At 35.4% G+C, this 22,600-nt stretch overlaps 1 protein-coding gene across 2 annotated transcripts in view; it reads right to left on the bottom strand.

The window, feature by feature from the left end:
* The window catches only part of PDE3A (phosphodiesterase 3A), a 312,000-nt gene that overhangs the window by 275,717 nt on the left and 13,683 nt on the right, over positions 1-22,600 (bottom strand). The window contains exon 2 of one of the 2 annotated variants that reach the window (XM_077953145.1): positions 11,702-11,770. The exons of the other annotated variant lie outside the window; for it this stretch is intronic. The gene's annotated coding sequence lies outside the window, so the exon portion shown is untranslated. The remainder of the gene's footprint in view (positions 1-11,701; positions 11,771-22,600) is intronic. 2 annotated transcript variants of the gene reach the window in all.

The raw sequence follows: 22,600 nt of genomic DNA, 5'->3' as shown, positions 1-22,600 counted from the left end.
AGGGAATGGGGAGACGTTGGTCCAAAGGTAGAAACTTTCAGTCACAAGATGAGTAAGTTCGTACGTTCTGGGGATCTAATTTACAATATAGTTAAAAATACTGTATCATTTACTCAAAGTCTGCTAAGACAGCAGACTTCAAGTATCCTCGCCACCACCCCCTAACTCCACCACACACAGGTAACTGTGTGATTGATGTGTTAGTTTGATTGTGGTCATTATTTCACAATGTATATGTATATCGAATCATCACATTGTATTCTGTGAATATATACGATTTTATTTTCAATTCCATCTCAATAAAGTCGAACAAAAAAGAAAACAATCGGATGTCTATGATGAGTCAGGAAAATGAAGAGCACGCAACAGAGTAAGGAAATGCTAAACTGAGAGGTGCCATGTGTGAGCAGCTCAGGTAAATGAGAATGAAGCTGTGTAGTTTCAGAAAGCTTCGTGAAAGAGAGGGGCCTGGAAATGGGGAATAAAAGATGAACAGGATTTTAGTAAGTGCAGAAGAGAATTTAGGTCATCGCAGGGACTGGAAGAGGATGAAGGCTGGAAGGAACCTGGCAGGCTCAGAGAAAACAGGAGGTAGTGACTGGAGTAAGGAGACGGTGTGCACAAAGCAACCATAAGAGGCCTGGGTTATCCCTAGCGATAGATATCCATAACAGAATGGACCAAACACACATAACAAAGATAGAGAAAAACTGCTGAGGGGACAGAGAAGGATTAATAAGAAGCAGCGGTTTGGGCAGCATGGACCATACTTCCTCTTTTCTATTTCCCCTTTTCCATTTCCTCTGAGACTTATCCCTCCTTCACACCAAATTCAAATGTTTGTACAGAGAGGCTGATCCTATATTCATTCTCTCTCTGAATAAAGCAGTTTGTCAAAATAAATGTTGGGGGAAGAAATAAAGGTAGCAGAAAACTCTGTCCTTGAGTCAGCAAGCAGTAGGGAACCATGATCACTCCTTTGTCAGGTTATCAGCCGGTAGATAAATATGTATTTTGAAGAAAGGATTTACATGCTAGTTCCCGCTCAAAAAAAAAAAAAAACTCTGTAACCTACACATGTGTAGAATGGCAATGGTTCTTGGCATGTGGCCAATAGCTCGAGGAATATGAATCATGCCTGCAAAGGAAATAATTTAGACATATAGAAATAAGGTGGTCTGAGGTGGACAGGTCAAAGAGTTAATTAAACTTTTAGGAATTGCTACTTCCATTAGAGAAATATTATCAGATAAAGCCAGATCTATGGGGAAAAAGCTAGAATTGCCAGTTCCATTCAATAGATTTATAACAAATAAATTAATAAAAAAATTTAATGAGTATCTGTCATGCATATAGTAACTAGGTTCAATTCAGAATAAAGAAAAAATTAAGACATGTGGTTCCTGACCTCATAAAACTTACAGTATTTTACTTTTAACTTGAAAATTACCAAAGTTGTCCCTTTTCTTTTTTAACTTACAGTATATGGCTTTCTACATAAGTGTGATTTTATTAAGTCCAGGACCCAATTAGTTTTAAGCAGCATGCGTCTCCAAGATTATAATTAAGTCACTTTTGCTAAAATTTAACTCAAAAAATGAGGAAGAAAAAAATAATACATCCCCCGAGATAAAGTTATAAACCCAAAAAAATTATTAAAAGAAACAAAAAACTATCATAAAATTGGAATGGGGCTTAAGAAAACGACACATATTCCTATTAATACACCATATACCATGTGATTATGCTCTATGTTAGTTTATCTCAAAGTAATAACATTAAAACACTGAAGAGCCTACCTACATTTTTCTTTTAAAGTATTCTTTTTCAGAAATCTGGCCAAACGGTGTCACTTGAGACATGCAAACACACCTGCCAAAAAAAGAGAAATTCCAGGAAGAGCCTTTGAAAGAAAATAATTCATTAGCAAATTGAAGTCGAAATCTAAAGATTAACTAAATTATTAAGTTTTCAGAGTTTGAAAACTTTCAGAAATTGAGGGCCTACTGTGTCTAAAGTCTCTCGAGATATATATATATATATGTATCTACATATATATTACATATAACCAAATTTCTAATTGTGCCAGAAAAACCTAAATAAAAATTTATTATAATTTATAGTCGTAATATTTTGTTTGTTTTTATTTGAAACTCGAATTTGCAAATAGCCCTGAAATAAAAATTTGGGGGGGCCTTATAAAAAAAGACAAAATGTAGTTTGTCATACTTCTAAATTCTCCTTCTTCATCACAGAATTGTCATTTTGAACATTCTGATGTTAAATGACTTCACTTTCTTTAAGAAGCAATTCCAAGAAGCTCTTCGTTCATAACATAATTGTAAATTTTATTGTAATGGGGAAAAGGCTGCTAGATGGTAAGAGGAATGGTGCTCACAAATTCTAAGAGCTGTCCTACACAGGAAAAATATACTGTCACCCTCAGGCCTCCATCTAGTGCCCACTGACTACAACTGTGAATAAATAAGACTATTAACTTGACAAGCATGTAAGTGCTCTCCTTGCAAACTTGCAATTCTTCTTCAAAACAGAAACAAAGATTCCCGCTAACCACACTGGACAGCTAACTGTAAAGGAGAGAACAGACATTTAGAGGCACACATACTAGTATAAAGCATGAAAAGTTGAGCCATTCAGCATCAGGAAAATATCTCCAAACATTTTAATTATCTCTGAAGATATTATGGAACTGTTGCATTTTGCAATAATTCAAGTTGTAAAGATAGACCTTGAGCAAGCAAGAAAAAATTTAATTAAAATCACCCACACAAAACGAAAATGAAATCTGGTTACTAATGTAACAGCAACAATAAAAATTCATGTGATGGCATTCCTTAAGGAGAAAGAAAAATGAGACATTATTACATAATGAGGAGGAATTATATATTATTTCTCTATTCTTATGTAACTTCCTGTCATCAAATGTTTCTCATTCATACACAAGACTTTTCTGTTTCCTATTTTGAGTTTTAAATATAATCTTTACTGGCACCCAAGCTTGCATTTCCCAGAAACATGAGCTGATCCACAGTAGCCATCATAATGCATTTAACTCTTATAGCTCAGTTAGGATTATATCAACATAATCCTGTGCCTCTGAAGGGTTATTCTTGTACAACTAGGATACAGACCTATTTTTCAGCCCAGCCTCAGAAAAAAATTTATTTTTCACAATACTGCAGACATAAAGAAAACATCAAATTTATATTCTATAAAAAGAACTCTGTAAATTATCTGCTCAAAATTTTTGAGTGTGTTTATAATAGCAATAAATTTATATTCATAAATGTCTTCTATACATTCAGTATAATATTTTTCAAAGTTGTTACACTTAAAAACAAAAATTCCAACATCTGAGGCCCACCATAAGATGAAAATCTGATGCGGTGGGGCTTAGTAAATGATTTTATATTTGATTTCCTGAGGATGAGTCCAAATCACAACCAGCGTTCAGAAATCCAGGATCCAGGCCAGGCGTGGTGGCTCACTCCTACAATCCCAGCATTTTGGGAAGCCAAGGCAGGTGGATCACTTGAGGCCAGGAGTTCGAGACGAGACCAGTCTGGCCAACATGGCAAAACTCCATCTATACTAAAAATACAAAAATTAGTAGGGCGTGGTGACACACACCTGTAATCCCACCTACTTGAGAGGCTGAGCCAGGAGAATCGCTTGAACCCAGCGGGTGGAGGTTGCAGTAAGCCAAGGTCGTGCCACTGCACAGCAAAGTGAGACTCTCTCTCAAAAAAATATTTAAAAAAAGAAATCCAGGATCCAGTTTCCCAGGAGGTCTTGTTTGCTCCTTACAGTTTAACTTAGGACTCCTACCTAACAACTTCCCCAGCAACAGAACTATCCGCAAACCTCCATAGATACATATTGAACCTATGTCTGTGAATTTCTAAGTACTATTCATCAATTGGGGATAGTCACCAAATTCCACACTACTGTTATCAGATTTAATAAGATAATATATACTTAAGATATTATCTAAATTTCCAAGCACTACCTGCATTCAAATTATGATATCTTATTTCCTCAAAAACATTTGTTAAGCATCTACAAGGCACTCAATAAATAATGTGGGGCGCAGGCGAGGTGGGCTCAATTATACATTGATCATCCTTAAGGAACTCACCCTCACTTATAAAACTATTCACAATCCAAGACGGAAAATATAAGTGCCGTAAGACAGCAATAGATACAGCGCTATGGAGATTCAGAGGAAGGAGAAAGAGCTTCCAATGGGGATGATCAGAAAACACATCGTGAAACAGGTAAAAGATGGGTAAAATTTCAACCTAAGCTGGTTGGAGATCAGGATAAAGAGATGAGAATTATGGGCAGAGGGCAATCATGTGGTAAACAGAAGTAGGACCTCAAGAGATCTACCCATCTCTATCTTGAGAGAGAAACAGCATACTTCAAAGTCACTTGAAAAATGATGTGACGAAGGCAGTAGCAGTTTAAAATGACTGAATGTTAAGAAGGGTAGATGAGAGAGGGTCCTGAATCCCAAACGAAGAGGTATTTATTTCATTTGAAAGGCAACAAACAATTACAAACTACTTTTTATCAAAGGATTTACATGATTAAATACTAACATTCAACAAAACTGCTGCCTGATTAGAGCTGTACTACAAGAAGGTGTAGTGTGGTAGTTCAACGAATAAATTAATATTCAGAAGGCATGAGGGTAGGGAGACCAGTTGGGAAGGTGCTGCAGCAACCCATCCAACTAGGAAGTGATACGGCCATAAACGAGGACAGTGAGAATAGAAAAAGGAAAGAAGGACTGGGTATAAAGATTAACTTGGAAGAAAGTTATATCCTGTAAATTTCAGTGATGTTTTGACCATCTAGTGTAACAGAAACAGGACGCCATCAGCACCAGAGAGACCTGGACCCAAACCCAGGCTCTGCATCTGATAAACAGTGGGTCAATTACTTAATCCCTTTGAGCCTCAAATATAAATAATCATACCTCTAATCTTAAGAGAAGTTGAGACATTTCTAAAATGCTTAGCATACTAGAAGAAAATTAGCAATAGGGAAAAGAGCAAACAAAGGAAACAAAATGAGGATTCATGATCTCTCTGAAATGCTTAGCCTACTAGGGGAAAATTAGCAATAGAGAAAAGAACAAACAAAATAAACAAAAATGTATATTAAAATATTAACAATGTTGGCCAGGCGCGGTGGCTCACGCCTGTAATCCCAGCACTTTGGGAGGCCGAGGCAGGCGGATCATGAGGTCAGGAGATCGAGACCATCCTGGCTAACACGGTGAAACTCCGTCTCTACTAAAAATACAAAAAATTAGCCGGGCCTGGTGGCGGGCGCCTGTAGTCCCAGCTCCTCGGGAGGCTGAGGCAGGAGAATGGCGTGAACCTGGAGGCGGAGCTTGCAGTGAGCCCAGATTGCGCCACTACACTCCAGCCTGGGCGACAGAGCGAGACTCCGTCTGAAACACACACACACACACACACACACACACACACAATGTTAAACAGTCAACATGAGCTTTTACAACAAAAGACTCAGCTACTACCTCCACTCTCATCAGTGTCTGACTGTGATATTCCTTTAGACAGCAGGACTCTTGAGGTCTTTCATTCTTCAGTATCTCTCTAGCTTCAGGTAGCAAGCAGCTCCTTACTTTTAAAAATAGAGCTCAGTGGGACATGTACCAGAACACAAAAATAGACTACTAGAAGGTAAAATGACACCTGCATCCCTGGCTCCTGGACTTCTATGTATTTGGGATAGAAAACGGATTAGTGTTAAAGCATCTACTAATGGATGTCTCAAAGTAGGAAAAAAACACGACAGGGCTAATGGAGAACTGTGCAAACGCTGCAAGCGGAGGATTCTTACAAAGCTTTTAGACTACACAAAATAACTTGTTCTTTCTTCTAATTCAATCACTGGTACACAAAACTTTGCCTCATTTGGAATGATTAGATTGAAAATTAATACGAATACACAAATGATTGCTTGAAGCAACATTCAAAAGGGGGTTTATAAAAGGCTTGCCATATATGGTTACAGCATCCTTAAAAAGTCTTTTGAACTCAGAATATTGCTATACTGATCTTGTTGGTGGAAAATTAATTTATCTCCTCCTTAGATAATAGTTTCATTAGCTCCAAAAAGAGCCTAATAAAAAAAGCATTAAGTTATCTTGAAAAAATGTGTTATTTATGCTCACATTTTTGTTATTTGTTAAGACAGACTTCTTTGCTTCTCTAGGATGACTAAAATAATAGTATTTTAAGCTTTCTCTATCAGCTTTTTAATAGTCTGAGTCCTATATGTAAAGACCAGCCAAGCAATAAAGTTTCAGTTTTAAACCAAAATTTAAAGGTCTTAATTAATGTGCCAAATGTGTTTCATGTATGCCTTTCATTCTCTTCCTGTAAGCTCTAATCTTTCCATGAGGAGCTCATTGATTAGGATCAGTTTAAGAAAGTATTCTAGTTTTAAAAATGCAGCGAAACCACCCACATTTGCTGCAGCTCCTTTGTCAACTTGGTGATTTTATACAAAAAGTTCACATTACTGCCATTTTTAAACAATATAAAAATCTTCCTATTTGTACACACATATTCATAGCAACATATGTACAACAGACAAAAAGTGAAAGCAACCCAAGTAGCCAACAATAAATAAATGGATAAACAAAATATGGCATACAGATATAATGGAACATTATTCAGCCTTAAAAAGGAAGGAAATTCTGACACATGGATGAACTCTGAAGACATTATGCCAAGTAAAATAAGCCAGTCATAAAAGGACAAACATCATGAATCCACTCATAGGAGATATCAAAAATAGTTAAATTCATGGAGACAGAAAGTGGAATGGTAGTTACCAGGGGCTGGGAGGAGGAGGGAATGGGAAGTTGTTGTTTAAATGTGTATAGAGTATCAGTTTGGGAAGATGAAAAAGTTCCGGAAGTGGACTGTGGTTACAGTTGCCCAACAATGTAAATGTACTTAATGTCACTGAACTGTATATTTAAAAATGGTTAAAATGGTAAATTTTATGTTATGTATATGTTACCACATTTAAAAAAAACAATACAGGAAATCTTGTAGCACTGAGACTTCTTAAAATACTGAAATTCTAGGAATGAATGAGTAAACAAAAGTTTTGGTTTAAGAATAGCATATCCAATCGCTGCTGCTAAACAAACTTGTCGACATGTCTGTTTCTATTCATTTAATTTATATATTTCAGAATCATCCTGCACATGGGCTACAATGAAGGCCGCTAGAGTAAAGCTCTCTTATTAGGCTATATCATTTTATGGAAAACAGAGACACCAAGGCTAAAAAAATAAGTGCAGTTTTTTTGGTGGCTCTCTTTCATATTTATGAAAATATGAGGCTGTTTATAACCCAGAGACTCAAGATCGATTTGCTAAACAGTATTGGCAAGGTTACCAACATTAAAGTTTTGGAAGTGGATTTGAATGAATTAACTGATGACACAAAGTGAGAAATCTGATATATATAAACTGAGAAAATAAAAATTTATTGCTATTATCCATAATATCACTAAAGGCAAAAAAAAAAAAAGTGAACTAAGAATTGTTTTTGCAAATGGACCATGCTCTTTCTTCTCCAGATCAATGATAACTGAGTAATTCCTCCTCTCACACACCCTTCTTTTTCCCTACAATAAGCCATCAGGCATTTTCCCACTTTCCTCTAGGATTGTTTATCATTATTACTCATTTGGAAATAAAGTTCAGCGTTCCTGTCCCAGCCAAAAAACATTAGACTGAATCAGATAGTGATTGCCAGTACTCCTGAAAAAAAAAAACTGTCATTCTCATGAAGAGATGAATACCAGTGTTTCTTTAAAATGATTTAAATAATCAATTAGTGTTCAATTAAGTATCCAATAAATCATCTACTCGCACGAAGCCTCTCCTTATTTAATCAATATGATCATGAACAATCCTTTTATTTTCATTCATTTGCAATGTCCGCTTTGTCAGAATTTGTATAATTAGTTTTGTTAGCATCTAAGAAAATGAGCTGATTCTCTTTGTTAGTGGGTTGCCTATTTTCCTAATTTTGAATTAATGAATCTAGTTTGTAAGCCATCTTTAAAATATATACCCAGGAGGCAATTATTTTACACTTTAAATTGAAAAGAATCTATTTTTTTCAAAGTAAATGGAACAGCATAACAGTTGGAAAATATTTTAAAGTATCATTCAATAATATTATTTGAACTCAATTATGATTTTGCTAATTATGCTATATTAACTTGAACATATATTATATACATCTTACTATATTATACATGTATACTTATACAATATATTACTATATTAACTTGATAAATTGTTTTTAGTATGGATTACAGGAAACGAACTCAGTTTTTAGATATACCTCTTTATATATATCTTTATAGGTACCAACAGGGCTCAAAACGTTTATTGAGATAAGCCCAACTTCCTTCTTCTGGCAAAAATTCACAAAGGTATATAAACACATGATACCACGTCTAGCACTCATATGCACAAAAATTTTTAACTATGATTTACTAGAATATATAGAGACATTAAGCTCACTGTGCCTGTTTCTTCAGCTGTAAAATGAGCACAACAGTATCAACCTCAGAGTACTAACAAGAAGTAAATGTACTTACAAACATAAATTTTTAGAATTTAGCTTGGCTTTGAGTAAGCAACATACAAGGTTTATTAAGTTATTATTATTAGCATCATTATACTCTCAGTCAATCCCAAAAACATTTTTCTAGGGTAGCTTAAAAAAATGTTTTTATATAAGAAAACCTAAGCTTTGAGAGATTAAGTATTACAATTTACCTAAAGCCACAGAGTTAATACATGGCAGAGCAGGGATTTGACTAATTCCAGGCTTTCTGACCACTTCATAGTAGTCAATACTCCTCCTAAAATATAGCAAGCAGAAATGGTCACAATGCTACAAACACAGCAAAGGATTCTGAAAATTTTGCTTTCAAAATCTAGTCTAAGAGATTGTCAGTTCAATGAACTGTGGCAATCTAAAACTTAGGTAATGGGCATTAGATAATGGTCCAACTTCTCTCATCATGAAACTATAAAATTATTCCTAAATCTAAATTTATAGAAATTTACCTTTTCTCTTTTAAATATTTTTAAATTAACTATTTTTAAAATTTAATGTTTACTCGTTATTCAAATCTATGTATATTTTGAAACTGGTATTCAATCATCTAAGCTAGTATCTATGCCTTCCAGTTTTTGTCAACTGGAAATTTAAATAATATGCCTTCTACGTTTTTATTGAAGTTTTTAATAAATTGTTAGGGAAGACTTGGTCAAGGATAGAGTTCTGGCTTTAGAGATTCAAGTTCTAAATTCTTCTGCACTGTTCGTCTACTCACCACCCAGACCAAACTGTGCTGGCTTCACGAAGGCACTACAAGCCAGCTTAGGAGATAAAGGCATCAACATGACCAGCTTTATCATGCCAGTAAAATGTTAATGGGTCTCACAGCTTATCCACTTTTAGAAAGGTGACTGAAGAGGAAAACCAACGAATACAGATAAACCAGCAAAAAGGGTAACCCTATAAATTAGAAGAGGAATGTTTTAACAATTATATTTTTCACCATTTATATTGGGGAGCTATGAGGGTTTTTTTAATTTATAATACTTGTTTTCTAAATTACAAAATGTATGTTTTTTGAAAACAAAATTAAGCAATATGACAATATAGAATAGGCCAAGTGCAGTGGCTCATGTTTGTAATCCCAGTGTTTTGGGATGCCAAGGCCAGCGGTCACTTAAGTGTTCAAGGTTATACACAGTGAGCTATGATCACGCCACTGCACTTCAGCCTGGGTGACAGTGACAGAGCAATATCCTATCTCTAAAATAAAATAATAAAAGAATGTAAAATTTTCAAAGGGAAAATATCATTTTTTCTTTTTAACAAACCTCATTGATAACCTCTGTTAATAATTTGGCATTTTTAATGTTAGTTTACTGTCTTGAGGGTTACATCTCTATAGATCTCCCCAAATTGTCAAATATTATTTTCTAGTTATATATCTATATGACTGTGCTTTGCTAGATATATACATATAATGCCTCTATTCTAGTTATATGTAGTATACATATATATACTGTGTGTGTATATATACTCTATGTGTATATATAGTATACATATATAATACTATGTATAAATACTACAGCTCTTCATTAAATTGCAAAGAAATATTTATATTCAAGAAATTCATTTCTGTTAATATTTCTACCATCTCACTCTCTATGTAACATATAAATACTATGCTACCAATATCAATTTACATTCTAAATGGAACAGTAGCTACAATTTATTGAACATGGAATACTTTCCAGTCTGCAAGCAATTTTATTCATCCAAGCAAGCCTGTAAGGTAGAATTTATCATCCACATTTTATAAATGACACTCTGTCTCAGAGGAACTAATCATTTTACCAAGGCCACATGGCTAACAAGTGGCTAGAGTAGAAACCAGAACTCAACCCCGATAACAAATCTAGCATCTTAATCACTGTGCTGTATTTGAATCCCTCCATCAATTGATCCTGCTATCACTATTTTCATACTTAGGAAAACTTCCATTTCTATTGATTCCATCCTTCTTTCCATATGGAGCATGGATTAAATAAATAATGCTAAGGTATCTCTCAACCTTAGCATTACTGACATTTTGGGTCAGATAATTATTTCTAATAGGGAGCTCTCCTGTGAACTGTAGGATGTTTAACGATGCTCCTGAACTTTACCTAGCAGATGTCAAACCAGTAGCACTCTTCAAGTCCTAAAAACTAAATAATATATCTTCAGGCAGGGATAAAATTTGGCCTAGTTGACAATCAATGCAATACTCTACTTAAAAACGTGAAAAGACACAGTAAGTAGAAGCAGAATAACAGATTCAAGTTCTTGCATGTTTTATTTGCATTTTTAAATCTTATTTTCTTCTGTGGAGATTATAATTGTAAAATTTAGTACTTTGAGAAGAATATGTAGAGTCTAAGATCATTATAATCCTTCTCTGATAGCTATTTATTATACAAATTAATTGTTAACTACATTAGATAAAAATATTCCAGGTGCAAGTCTTTAGTATCCATTTCATCACAATGTTAACTACAGTAAAACTTCTTTTCTTGCCCAAAGTGCCACAAAGAGGTTTCTTATTTATCCCAACTCATAAGAAAGTATTATATACCATCTCTAAGGCAGGGATATCCTTTTAGAAGTTCAGTGTTCTAACTGTTTTTATGATTTCCCTATAAGTTACAAGCATGGACTCATAAACTATAGAAAATAAAACTGAAACTCAACTTTATGGAGAAACATTATGAAACAGTCTACCATTGAAGGCTAGAATACCAGTAATTAAAGCCAAAACTAAAATCTAAATGACCAATGAATATACTGAGTCAAATATTGCCTCTTGCGAGAATATTTCACTGATGTTAAAGAAACTCCTGAAAAAGGCCCTTCCTCTACACTATATTTATTTAAATCTCTCCTTAGAGGAACTTTGTACAGGAAAGTAAATGCTTGCTTGGTCCACAAATTAGGTTCATGCCCTTCTTGGTTCCAGTTTATAGAGCTGTGATTTGTAAACTTTTTTTCTCACGTCAACATACCTGATGGATGTGACACACACATCAGTAACTGGCTCACTACAGCATTGATTCAGGAGGTTGGGAGGTCCCCTAGAGAGAACATATCAGAATCGAAGGCAGGTTAGTGTTTGAAAAAGCCTACCATGTGATAATCACCCTTGTAGAAGACAAAGAGCCATTGTTCCTGCCATCTCAAAGGGTGCACCTAGGATGAAAAGTTCATTTCACTATTAACAGTGCCACCTTATGTTAATAATATTTCCAAAAGTACACATAATTTAGTGCATCAAATCTCAAGCCTTCCTTTTCCAGCTTTTTTTCCTGGGTTTTTTTTGTTTGTTTGTTTGTTTTACTCTTTAATTGATATATCAGAGTTCTGCATAGTTTGGGGTACATGTAATGTTGCGATATATGTATACAATGTGTAATAATCAAATCAGGATAACTGGATGATACATCACCTTAAACATTTGTCTTTCTTTGTGTTGGGAACTGATATAGTTTGGCTGCGTCCCCACCCAAATCTCATCTTGAATTGTACCTTCCATAATTCCCATAGTTGTGGGAGGGACCTAGTGGGAGATAACTGAATCATGGCAGCAGTTTCACCCATACTATTCTCATGGTAGTGAATAAGTCTGATGAGATCTGATGGTTTTATAAGGAGAAACCCTTTTCTCTTGACTCTCTGCCTTTGCTTGCCGCCATACATGTAAGATGTGACTTGCTCCTCCTTGCCTTCTGCCATGATTGTGAGTCTTCCCCAGCCATGTGGAACTGTAATTCCAACTAAACCTCTTTCTTTTGTAAATTGCCCAGTTTCGGGTATGTCTTTATCAGCAGCATGAAAATGATAAATAAAGGAACATTACAATTCTTCCCTTCTAGCTATTTTGAAATATAAGTTATTGTTAACTATAATTTCTCTACTGTGCTATCAAATACTAGAATTTATTCCTTCTATCTAACTATATGTTTGTATCCATTAACCAGCTCTCTTCATTCCTTCCTCCCCTCTTCCCTTCCCAGCCTCTGGCAAACACCATTCTACTTTCTATCTACACAAGATCCACTTTTTAGGCTCCCACATGTAAGTAAAAACTTGCAGCATTTGTCTCTGTCTGGTTTATTTTATTTAACATAATGACCTCCAGTTCCAGCCATGTTGCTACAAATGACAGTATTACATTCTTTTTAAGGCTGAATAGTATTCCATTGTGTATATATACCCCGTTCTGTATCTATTCATCTGTTGACAGACACTGAGGTTAACTCTGTATCTTAGCTATTGTGAACAGTGCTACAACAAACATGGGAGCATACTGATTTCCTTTGAGTATATACTCAGCAGTAGGATTGCTGGATCAAATGGGAGTTCTATTTTTAGTTTTTTGAGGAACCTCCATACTGTTTTCCATAATGTCCAGCTAGATTTAATTTATTTATTTATTTATTTATTTATTTATTTATTTGTGAGACAGGATCTCACTATGTTGCCCAGGTTGATCTTGAGCTACTGGGCTCAAACAATCCCCCCACCCCAGCCACTTGAGTATTTTGGACTAAAGACATCTAGTCCAGGTACATTTTAGACCCATACATTTTAGACCTGGAGTGGTAGTTATAAATCTGTCAAATTGTTTTAATATTTATATAGTGTTTTCGCCTGCCAATTTTCACTGTTGTAGCTATACGTAAATCACCAGAAGATATTTAACAAAGCAGAAACCTTAGTTATCTTCCTATTTGCATTGGGACCAAACAAAAAACAGAAGATCTAAAGCACCAAAGGCACACGACAGATGAATGGAGCATAGTATTAACTCATGTGAAGGTCTTCAAAGCTTTAGCTAATAAAAACAAAATATACATCTATAGATTATTATGCTGACAAAAAAAAAAGCAAGTGCAGTCCCAGTATGTGTTAAGGATCTCATTAACTAGACCAGTGGTTCGTAAGCAGGCATATGACAAAATTACACGTTCTCCTTCCTGCTCACCCATGTGTTGATGTTCTGTAGGTTTAGAGTTGATGCTTAGGCAAGTGTATGTTGTAAAAAGGTTCACAAATTATTTTTTCTACAAAAGAGGTGACAGCCACACTTTGCTTTGTTCCAGTCATGCCACATCTGTTGTACTAGGTTCTGGACTCCCCAATTTCAAAAGACCATATCTAAACAGAGAGGAGAGGAAAGGGGGAGAATGAAATGGCATGGAAGGGGACTTAGTTCCCTATTATGGCAGTGATTAGGCAAAAGCTTAACAAAGATCACTTGTTAGGCAATTCATAAATTGAGCTCTACCTTTAATTTCCCTCCATTCCTGTGATACAACAGCAATGATGTTTTCCAGGAAAAGTAGCACATACATAAATAGAAAAAAAAAAAAGTCCTCCAAAAATTTACTATGATATATAAAGACAAGTCTAGAAGAGTAGTGAAAGCAATGGAGATTGTATGATGCGGGAAAATTCACTATGTGAGCAAAGAATCAACAGTGGACTGCACTTATGGGCCCTTGATCCAGAGTCAATGGTCCGGAATTTTATATATATTATATATATATTATATCTTTATTTATAATATACATAATATAATTTATATATTATATATAACATACATATATAATATATATTTATACATATATTGAATGTAGCCTAATTTATACATACATATATTACTTGTACAAAAGGCAAACCATAGTAAGCATCTAGGATAACCCAAGAAAAACATCAAAGCGGAACTCAACCTGATAATTTTACAAGGTTAACTTCTCTCCACAGCCTAGATTGTCTCTACTGATAAAGTAAGCTTTTAACTAGTCATATGAAAAGCACTCATCTGCTCAAGGATAAGAACACTGCCCATGTACTTTTTAAGTGTGATCAAAGGTTACAACAGCACATTGCCCTGGGGATCGTTAGAGGGTTCCACAGAAGTTGAAGTCTGTACTGACTCAGTAATATCTTTCATCAGTAGGATTCAGCACCAAGAGTAAGAAGTCATCTGCCCTGTAAGATTTAGGACCGTGCTTAACATCTAATCTTAAATAGGGTGATAGTCTTTGCACAAATTGAAATATCCAAAGCCTACAACCTTTCTGTGTTTGTAGTGATAGGCTGGGCACAAGAAGCTCCAGTTCTAAAACAGCATGTACATACTAATCAGGAAAATATGGTGAACTAATTTGGCTGTGGTATTAAAATATTTTGTGTGAACTAAGAAAATTGAGCAGCTTCAAGCAGACAAGGTCACATGAGGTAGATAAGTAACATACACTGAATATGTCCAAACCAAGCACATCATCTTCCCTCCTTCATCCCGAAACTAAAATAAACAAAAGCTGATCTGATGCTTTTCTTCCTCAGTAACCAGCACCACTATCTTTCTAGTTTGTCAGGTTCACAATTTTAAGTGGTGTTAATGTCCTTTGTTAACACCTTCCACTATCAATCACAGGCTAATCCTCCCAACTGCGGTTTTTTTTTTTTTTTTTTCTTAAATCATCTTTCCTGCCCACCACTAGTATCTTAATGAATTTTCAATGTCTCTACCCAGGACTTTCACAATACCCTCTTAAATGCCTCCTTGTGTCCATTTGGGTCCCCACTTAATCCACTGCTAGTATAATTATGTTTAAACTGTTCACATCACTCTTAGGTTAAAAAATATAATGCTTGGCACACATAAAATATCAAATTCCTCAACCTAATCTTAAAACACTGAAGTTTTCATCCCGCCTGCCCTCCATACCAGCTCCACATTCCCCTTATCATACCTCTTAAAATTTCCCACCATCCCACCTCTACTCCTCAGTACAAAAGCAGGACGATCGGTTTCACATGTCTTTTCCACAACCCAGTATGCACTCTACACCTGGTGTCCAGCTCTACAACACATCTTAATCCTTCCCTACCTCATATCCTCTGGGCCTTATGCCCACAGAGGAAATATATAGAAATATTCTTTTACAAATACCCTGGTTTTTTTTTTTCTATTTTAGATACCTTCTTTATATTGTACCAAAATTGATTACAGTTGGCTTACTACTAACATAAACACATGAGAAAGTTAAACATAAATCAAAAGGAAAAGTCAGAAAAGACAGGAAGACAGAACTTTACCAGAAATCCATGTTAAGAGGGTGATGGTATTTGAGCATTAAATTTAGCTATGACCTTTCTGGAGGGCAAAGTTCTCATGACTTTCTGTTTTTCAAAGCATTTATCCCTTGGCACTATAATCATTTGTTACTGTAGTATTTTACTCAGGGAGGGTGCAAGGGAGGTTCACTTCTGAATCTTCCCCCAGCAATCCCCACACTTTCTGGGATGTTGTGGGCACACTTCAAACGTTCTGGAATAAAAAACGCAAACAGTGTAAGTTTTCCAAGGAGAATTCCCACAAGCCAGAGATCCCCAGCTGCAGTCTAGGAGCCAACCATGCTAAAGGTGACTTTCCCACTAAAAACAAGAAGCACTGACTAGTAAATACTGGCATTCTGGTCTTCCTTACAGTTAAATTCCTGTGTCCATTAATAACCTGACATTCTGATTGATGAGATATAGTTTTATTATTAGTGCGCCTCCACAGTGGATAACCTCTAGTTTTATGGAAAAATTGCATCTCTGACCTGCAAGACTGAGATCTGGAGTCCACCCAAATGCTAACTTCAGTCCTGATTGCCCCCTTTCCTCCTCACACACACAGAAAGAGAGAGAGAAAGGAAATGGCTACCAACCTCTGTCACCTTAACTCAACCATCGCAAGCATGATCAGCTAGTTCTATCCTGCTAACTCTTCTTCGACAGAAGAGTAAAAACTGGGTGGAATGAATGATTGAGTAAAACTGATTTTTCTGTTTATATTCTCTGATTCTATCATATTTTCTTCTAGAAAGATTTTTTTTCTTGGTTAAGTGAGAGCACACTCTCTATTTTTCTAAGTAGTTATAGAAACTGTTTTAATATTCTCAAATTTATTTCTGCAAAATTGTACAGCTCTTCAAATGAAAAAGCATTTTAATAATCCCAGATGTGGCAGCATTTTAAAAAAATATTATGTACACATTGCTTTCTTTCTGTATTCATTTATTCGAACAAGGAATAGCAAATGGAAATGTACAAAGTTCCTTAGTCTTATGCAGGAAATGCAGGGAATACTCAGCAAAATCCTAAGAAGCAAAACTGAAGTTAATCAATATTATATACAGTGTATGTAACTCAAATACATGAAAACAAAATACAGAAATAACTCATTTTTAGAAAATATGCTCATTACTTTAAACAATAATCATTATGAACTTGATGTTTATTTGTAACCTTATTGGCCTGGTAATCAGTGAGGTAGTACAATACTCTCTTCTACATGTTTTATAAGGAATTTTCTCTCCTTAGCAGAACAACATTTGTTTTCATGTTCATCTCAAGGTATCAGTTGTGGTGGCAGAGTTTTGTTGCCACCTCTAAAACAAAAAGACACCAAAAAGCCTTTGTAAAAACTGAAACACATTTCGGTATATATGTACATATACGTGGATTATATATTTTCATAAAACCCTGCCTTCAGGTAAAGTTACAAAAATTGTCTGCAGGCTGATCTAAAATTTCAGGGATCTACCTTGGAGGATCAGGTACCAGTAGGATCTCCGATCTTATAAGAAATTTTAAGCCTGTCCAGCCTTCTGGGTCAAAAATTAGGAATGCAAAAGGATTTTATTTCCAAGGGTGTTTTACACAGTATCGAATATCACGCATTACCATTCCTAAAAACACCTGGAGGTGCAATTTCCATGTCTCCAACCCAAACAACCACTAAGGCAATGGCCCTAATAAATATTCTGCGAACATATCCAAAGGAACAATGTCAAAGGACTACATTTCTTTATAAAGCTTTGTTTTTCTGATTGTAAAATACGTGTGAAGGTTTGAAAACTTACAAAATACAGAAAAAGGATATAAAAGTACATAAAAATAACCCATTATTCTCCCACATAAACAAGAATGAACATCTTGACAAGTTTCCTTTCTGCTATGAATTTGGCCTATCGTCAATTTTGTTTCATGATTTCACTTTCCAGTCATCAAAAGTATTTTCCCACGTGATTTAAAAACTCTTCATTTCACACATTTTAAAATATCTTATCTTTTGTTGTTCCCAAGCAGTATGTAAAAATGCTTCATAATCAGAAATTAACCACAATATAGAATCAGCAAACTCTAAACTTATAGAGCAATCAGCTATCATAATTTAAATATTTATATAGCACCTATCACTGAAGTGCTCTGTAGGTCAACAGATGGTCTGATTTAATACGAAAACAAAATAGAAGTATTTCCTCTATACAAAGACCTGGGATGTATTGGCAATATGTCTTTGATGGATATGGGATTTGTCAGACTATTCAAAGACTAATAGAGAACGCTTTGAATTTTCTTTGAAAGTCTCATGTTTTTGCTATACTAGAGCTTAAGATATTTAGAGCATCCAAGGAATCAGAGAGGACACAAACAAATGGAAAAACATTCTATGCTCATAGATAGGGAGAATCAATATTGTGAAACTGGCCATACTGCCCAAAGTAATGTATAGATTCAAAGCTATTCCAATTAAACTATCATTGACAATCTTCACAGAATTAGAAAAAGCTACTTTAAAATTCATATGAAACCAAAAAAGGAGCCCACACAGCCAAGACAATCCTAAGCAAAAAGAACAAAGCTGCAGGTATTATGCTACCTGACTTCAAACTATACTACAAGGCCACAGTAACCAAATCAGCATGGTACTGGTACAAAAACAGACACATAGACCAATTCAACAGAATACAGAACTCAGAAATATGACTGCACATCTACAACCATCTGATCTTCAACAAACCTGACAAAAACAAACAATGGGCAAAGGATTCCCTATTTAATACATGATGCTGGAAGAACTGGCTAGCCATACGTGGAAAACTGAAACTGGACCCCTTCCTTATACCTTATATAAAAATTAACTCAAGATGTATTAAAGACTCAAATTCAAAGCCAAAAACTATAAAAACCCTAGAAGAAAATCTAGACAATATCATTCAGAACATAGGCATGGGCAAAGATTTCATGACAAAAACATCAAAAGCAATTGCAACAAAAGCAAAAATTGAGAAATGGATCTAATTAAAGAGCTTCTGCATAGTAAAACAAACTACCATTAACGTGAACAAACAACCTACAGAATAGGAGAAAAATTTTGCAATCTATTCATCTGACAAAGGTCTAATCAGAATCTACAAGGAACTTAAATTTACAAGAAAAAGGCCAGCTGCAGTGGCTCTCACTTATAAATCCACACTTTGGGAGGCCAAGGCAGGCGGATCACTTGAGGTCAGGAGACGGAGACCAGTCTGGCCAACATGGTGAAACACCAACTCTGCCAGAAAAAAAGAAAGAAGAAAAAACAAAAAAACAAACAACCCCAACCCCATTAAAAAGTGGACAAAGGCCATAAACAAGACACTTCTCAAAAGAAGACATTTATGTGGCCAACAAACATATGAAAAAAAAGCTGAACATCACTGATCATTAGAGAAATGCAAATCAAAACCACATTGATATACCATCACATGCCAGTCAGAATGGCAATTATTATTAAAAAGTCAAGAAACAACAGGTGCTGGTGAGGCTGTGGAGAAATAACAATGCCTTTACACTGGTGGTGGGAATGTAAATTAGCTCAACCATTGTGGAAGACAGTGTGGTGATTCCTCAAAGACCCAGAACCAGAAATAGCATTTTACTCAGCAATCCCATTACTGGGAATATACCCAAAGGAATATGAGTCATTCTATTATAAAGATATGTGCACGCATATGTTCATTGCAGTACTGTTCACAATAGCAAAGACATGGAATCAACTCAAATGCCCATCAATGATAGATTAGATAAAGAAAATTTGGTACATATACACCATGGAATACTATGCAGCCATACAGAGGAATGAGGTCATCTCCTTTGCACGGACACAGATGGAGCTGGAAGCCATTATTCTTAGCAAACTAATGCAGAAACAGCAAACCAAACACCACATGTTGTCACTTATAAGTGGAAGCTGAACAATGATAACACATGGACATGAGGAGGGGAACAACACAGTGGAGTCTGTCAGGTGGGGTGACAGGGTGAAAAAAAGCAGGATAAATAGCTAATGCATGCTGGACCTAATGCTTAGGTGACAGGTTGATAGATGCAGCAAAGCACCACGGTATACATTTACCTATGTAGCAAACCTGCACATCCTGCATGTGTATTCTGGAACTTTAAAATTAATTAAATTAAATTTTTAAAAAAAGATATGAGGACGATCAGCTGCAAATACATCTCTTTAAAAGGAAGAGCATGTGAATGACACAAATTTATTAAAATTTCATCTTGTTAAAATGGATATTAAAATATAAAGACATTTATATCAAAATAAAATTTCAAAACCAACTTTTATTACACAAAACATTATAGCATCCTAACAAACTGAAAAACTTGTGAAGAGTTTGAGATGCTTGATTAGAATTTATTTCCATGTAAGCAGATGTCATGACCTTCCCGAATGTCAGGTCTCCAGTTTGTACATCTTCTGGAAGGTGCAGGCAGAAGATAAAATTAGAAGGAAAAAAAGTGTCAACCCAATCAGATCTTTTTAAAGCAAGAAATAAAGATAAATATTCCTTTATTATTTGGTCCCTAAAATAAGAGAAAACATTAAAGGAACTCTCTGTCTGTCCTCAAAGGAAATATCAGCCAGTCAATGCCCAACTTGGCAGTACTGATTTCAACATATATTTAAAATCTGCCGCTGACATTACCATTTTGGTCCAACTCCCAATCATCTCTGGATTATTATAACAATCTTAATTGGTTACCTTCTTACATCATAACACCTATTCTCAACACAGAGAATATGAGACATCCTATTCAACACAAGGCTGGTAACATCCTTTCTTTGCTCAAAATCCTTTGATGGTACCCCATCTGCCTCAGAACGAGTCTTGCAATGACCCCTCATGGCCTATGTGATCTGCTGTCCCCTCCTCCTCACCTTTTTCCATCTTCTATCACAAAAGTGGAAATCCATGGACTGTCTGTAACCAAGTTAGGAAAGAGATGACCACTCTAGGCAGAATTTATAAACTGAAACCAATAGGAGTAGCCTGAGACTCCACAGGACTCCTGCTGCTCCTAGGGCCAAACCAAAATAACTACCTCAGACTAGACTGAAAGATCATTCAATAAGTGGAAAAATCTGGAAGAAGAGTGGTCTGAGGGTTAAGGCCTAGAGTAAAGCCCTGTGGAAGCCGGTAAAAGAGAGAGCATCCTGAGAAATATTTTTATGCGATAAAATAAACACTCACTACCTTCCACTGAGGGCCACAGCTGAGCCAGGGCTTAGCTGTATTATACAGTTAATAAGCAGCAAGTCCCTGTCATTTGAGAATAATGGCACCACTGGTATATAATGAGAAAAAGGAGGGGCATGACTGAAATTTTACCATGAAAAATGAAACTAAAATTTTTGAAAATCATTTTGTTTTTCAAGACAAAATATAGGTTATAATAGCAGATAGAGTACAGATCAAATTTAAAGCACGAATCAAGTTTCTGTACTTGGGGTTATAGGACACATAACACAACTGACCCTCAAAAGCATCATTTTTACAAAGACATTCAAGGACTCCATGAATTTTCTTAAATCTCTCTCTTAAGCCTTTTTCAATGAAGCACCTGAAGCATCTGAAGTCCCTGTCAGATCTCTCTCCTATTGTTACGTTATCTGGTTCCTAGGACGCCTCACTTGGCAGTGGTTTTGCTTACAATTTAACTCCCTAATACTGTTTTAATTAACTTCCATTAAATTTGCATATTTTGTTAAGACTTGTGAGTTTGTGTAATCAAATGCAAATTTGATTGCATTGTTTTACTTTCTGAAATTTAGCCTATAACCTTCAATGACCTGGCCCTAATGGGCAAGAATATGTATTATTCACGTTCAGCTGTGCACAATGTTTTACAAGAACCTCTGTCCATTATTTCATTAATTTGATCTTCACAACCTTAAGAAATCAGTTACATTATTCTTATGGTATAGACAGGGTACTAAAGTTTTGAAAGTTTAAGAAACTGGTATATAATACAAGCTTTGGTCTGTGTCAGTCCAGAGAGTGCATACGTTCTTTCTATTTAACATTTGTGTAGCAATTTATTTTGATTTAGCCTTTATAACAGCCATATGAGACACGTAGTGAAGCTGACATTCCTATTCCTATTTTACAGATGAGGAAATTGATATCCAGGGTGATCAAAAAAACTTCTTTGAGGTATCATCAATTAAGTTTTTTTGAACTTCAAAGAAATGAAATCAAAGTGAAACATTCATGAACGTCATAGGTTCATAAACTATAGTGTGTGTGTATAGTTTTTCCCCATGATACTGACCCTTCTTGTCTGAGCCAAGCACTTATAAACTTTTGTTGAATCGGACTGCCAAAGTCAGAACTTCCTGTACAGTTTTGCTAGACAGTAGTTTATAGTCCTGTGATTCTCAACAGAAGCAACTGGGGTGTTCCTTAAAACTGCAGATTTCTGGACCCCACTCTACACTGAACTGAATCAGAGTACCTGGAGGGCTACAGGATCTATAATCCAGTATTGAAAGGTCTGAATTTCAATAGTTTTCCCAAATAATTTTTATTCACAGTAAATTTTGAGAACTACAATAAACGGCTCAATTTAGAGGGTGTCCAATGACATGTAATTACATGTAGGTGAAATTAAGCAATGTCCTCACAGACTTCAAAAGCACCTAAGGCAGGTTGATTAATCTATTAACCAGGGGCATTTACTGTTATAATTCATAAACAATAGTTTGATTAACATGGCATTACAGTTAT

Source organism: Macaca mulatta, chromosome 11 (genome assembly GCF_049350105.2).
Source record: "Macaca mulatta isolate MMU2019108-1 chromosome 11, T2T-MMU8v2.0, whole genome shotgun sequence".
Classification (NCBI taxonomy): Eukaryota; Metazoa; Chordata; class Mammalia; order Primates; family Cercopithecidae; genus Macaca; species Macaca mulatta.
Note: the sequence above shows the minus strand (reverse complement) of the source record. Positions and strands in the feature narration are given on the sequence as shown.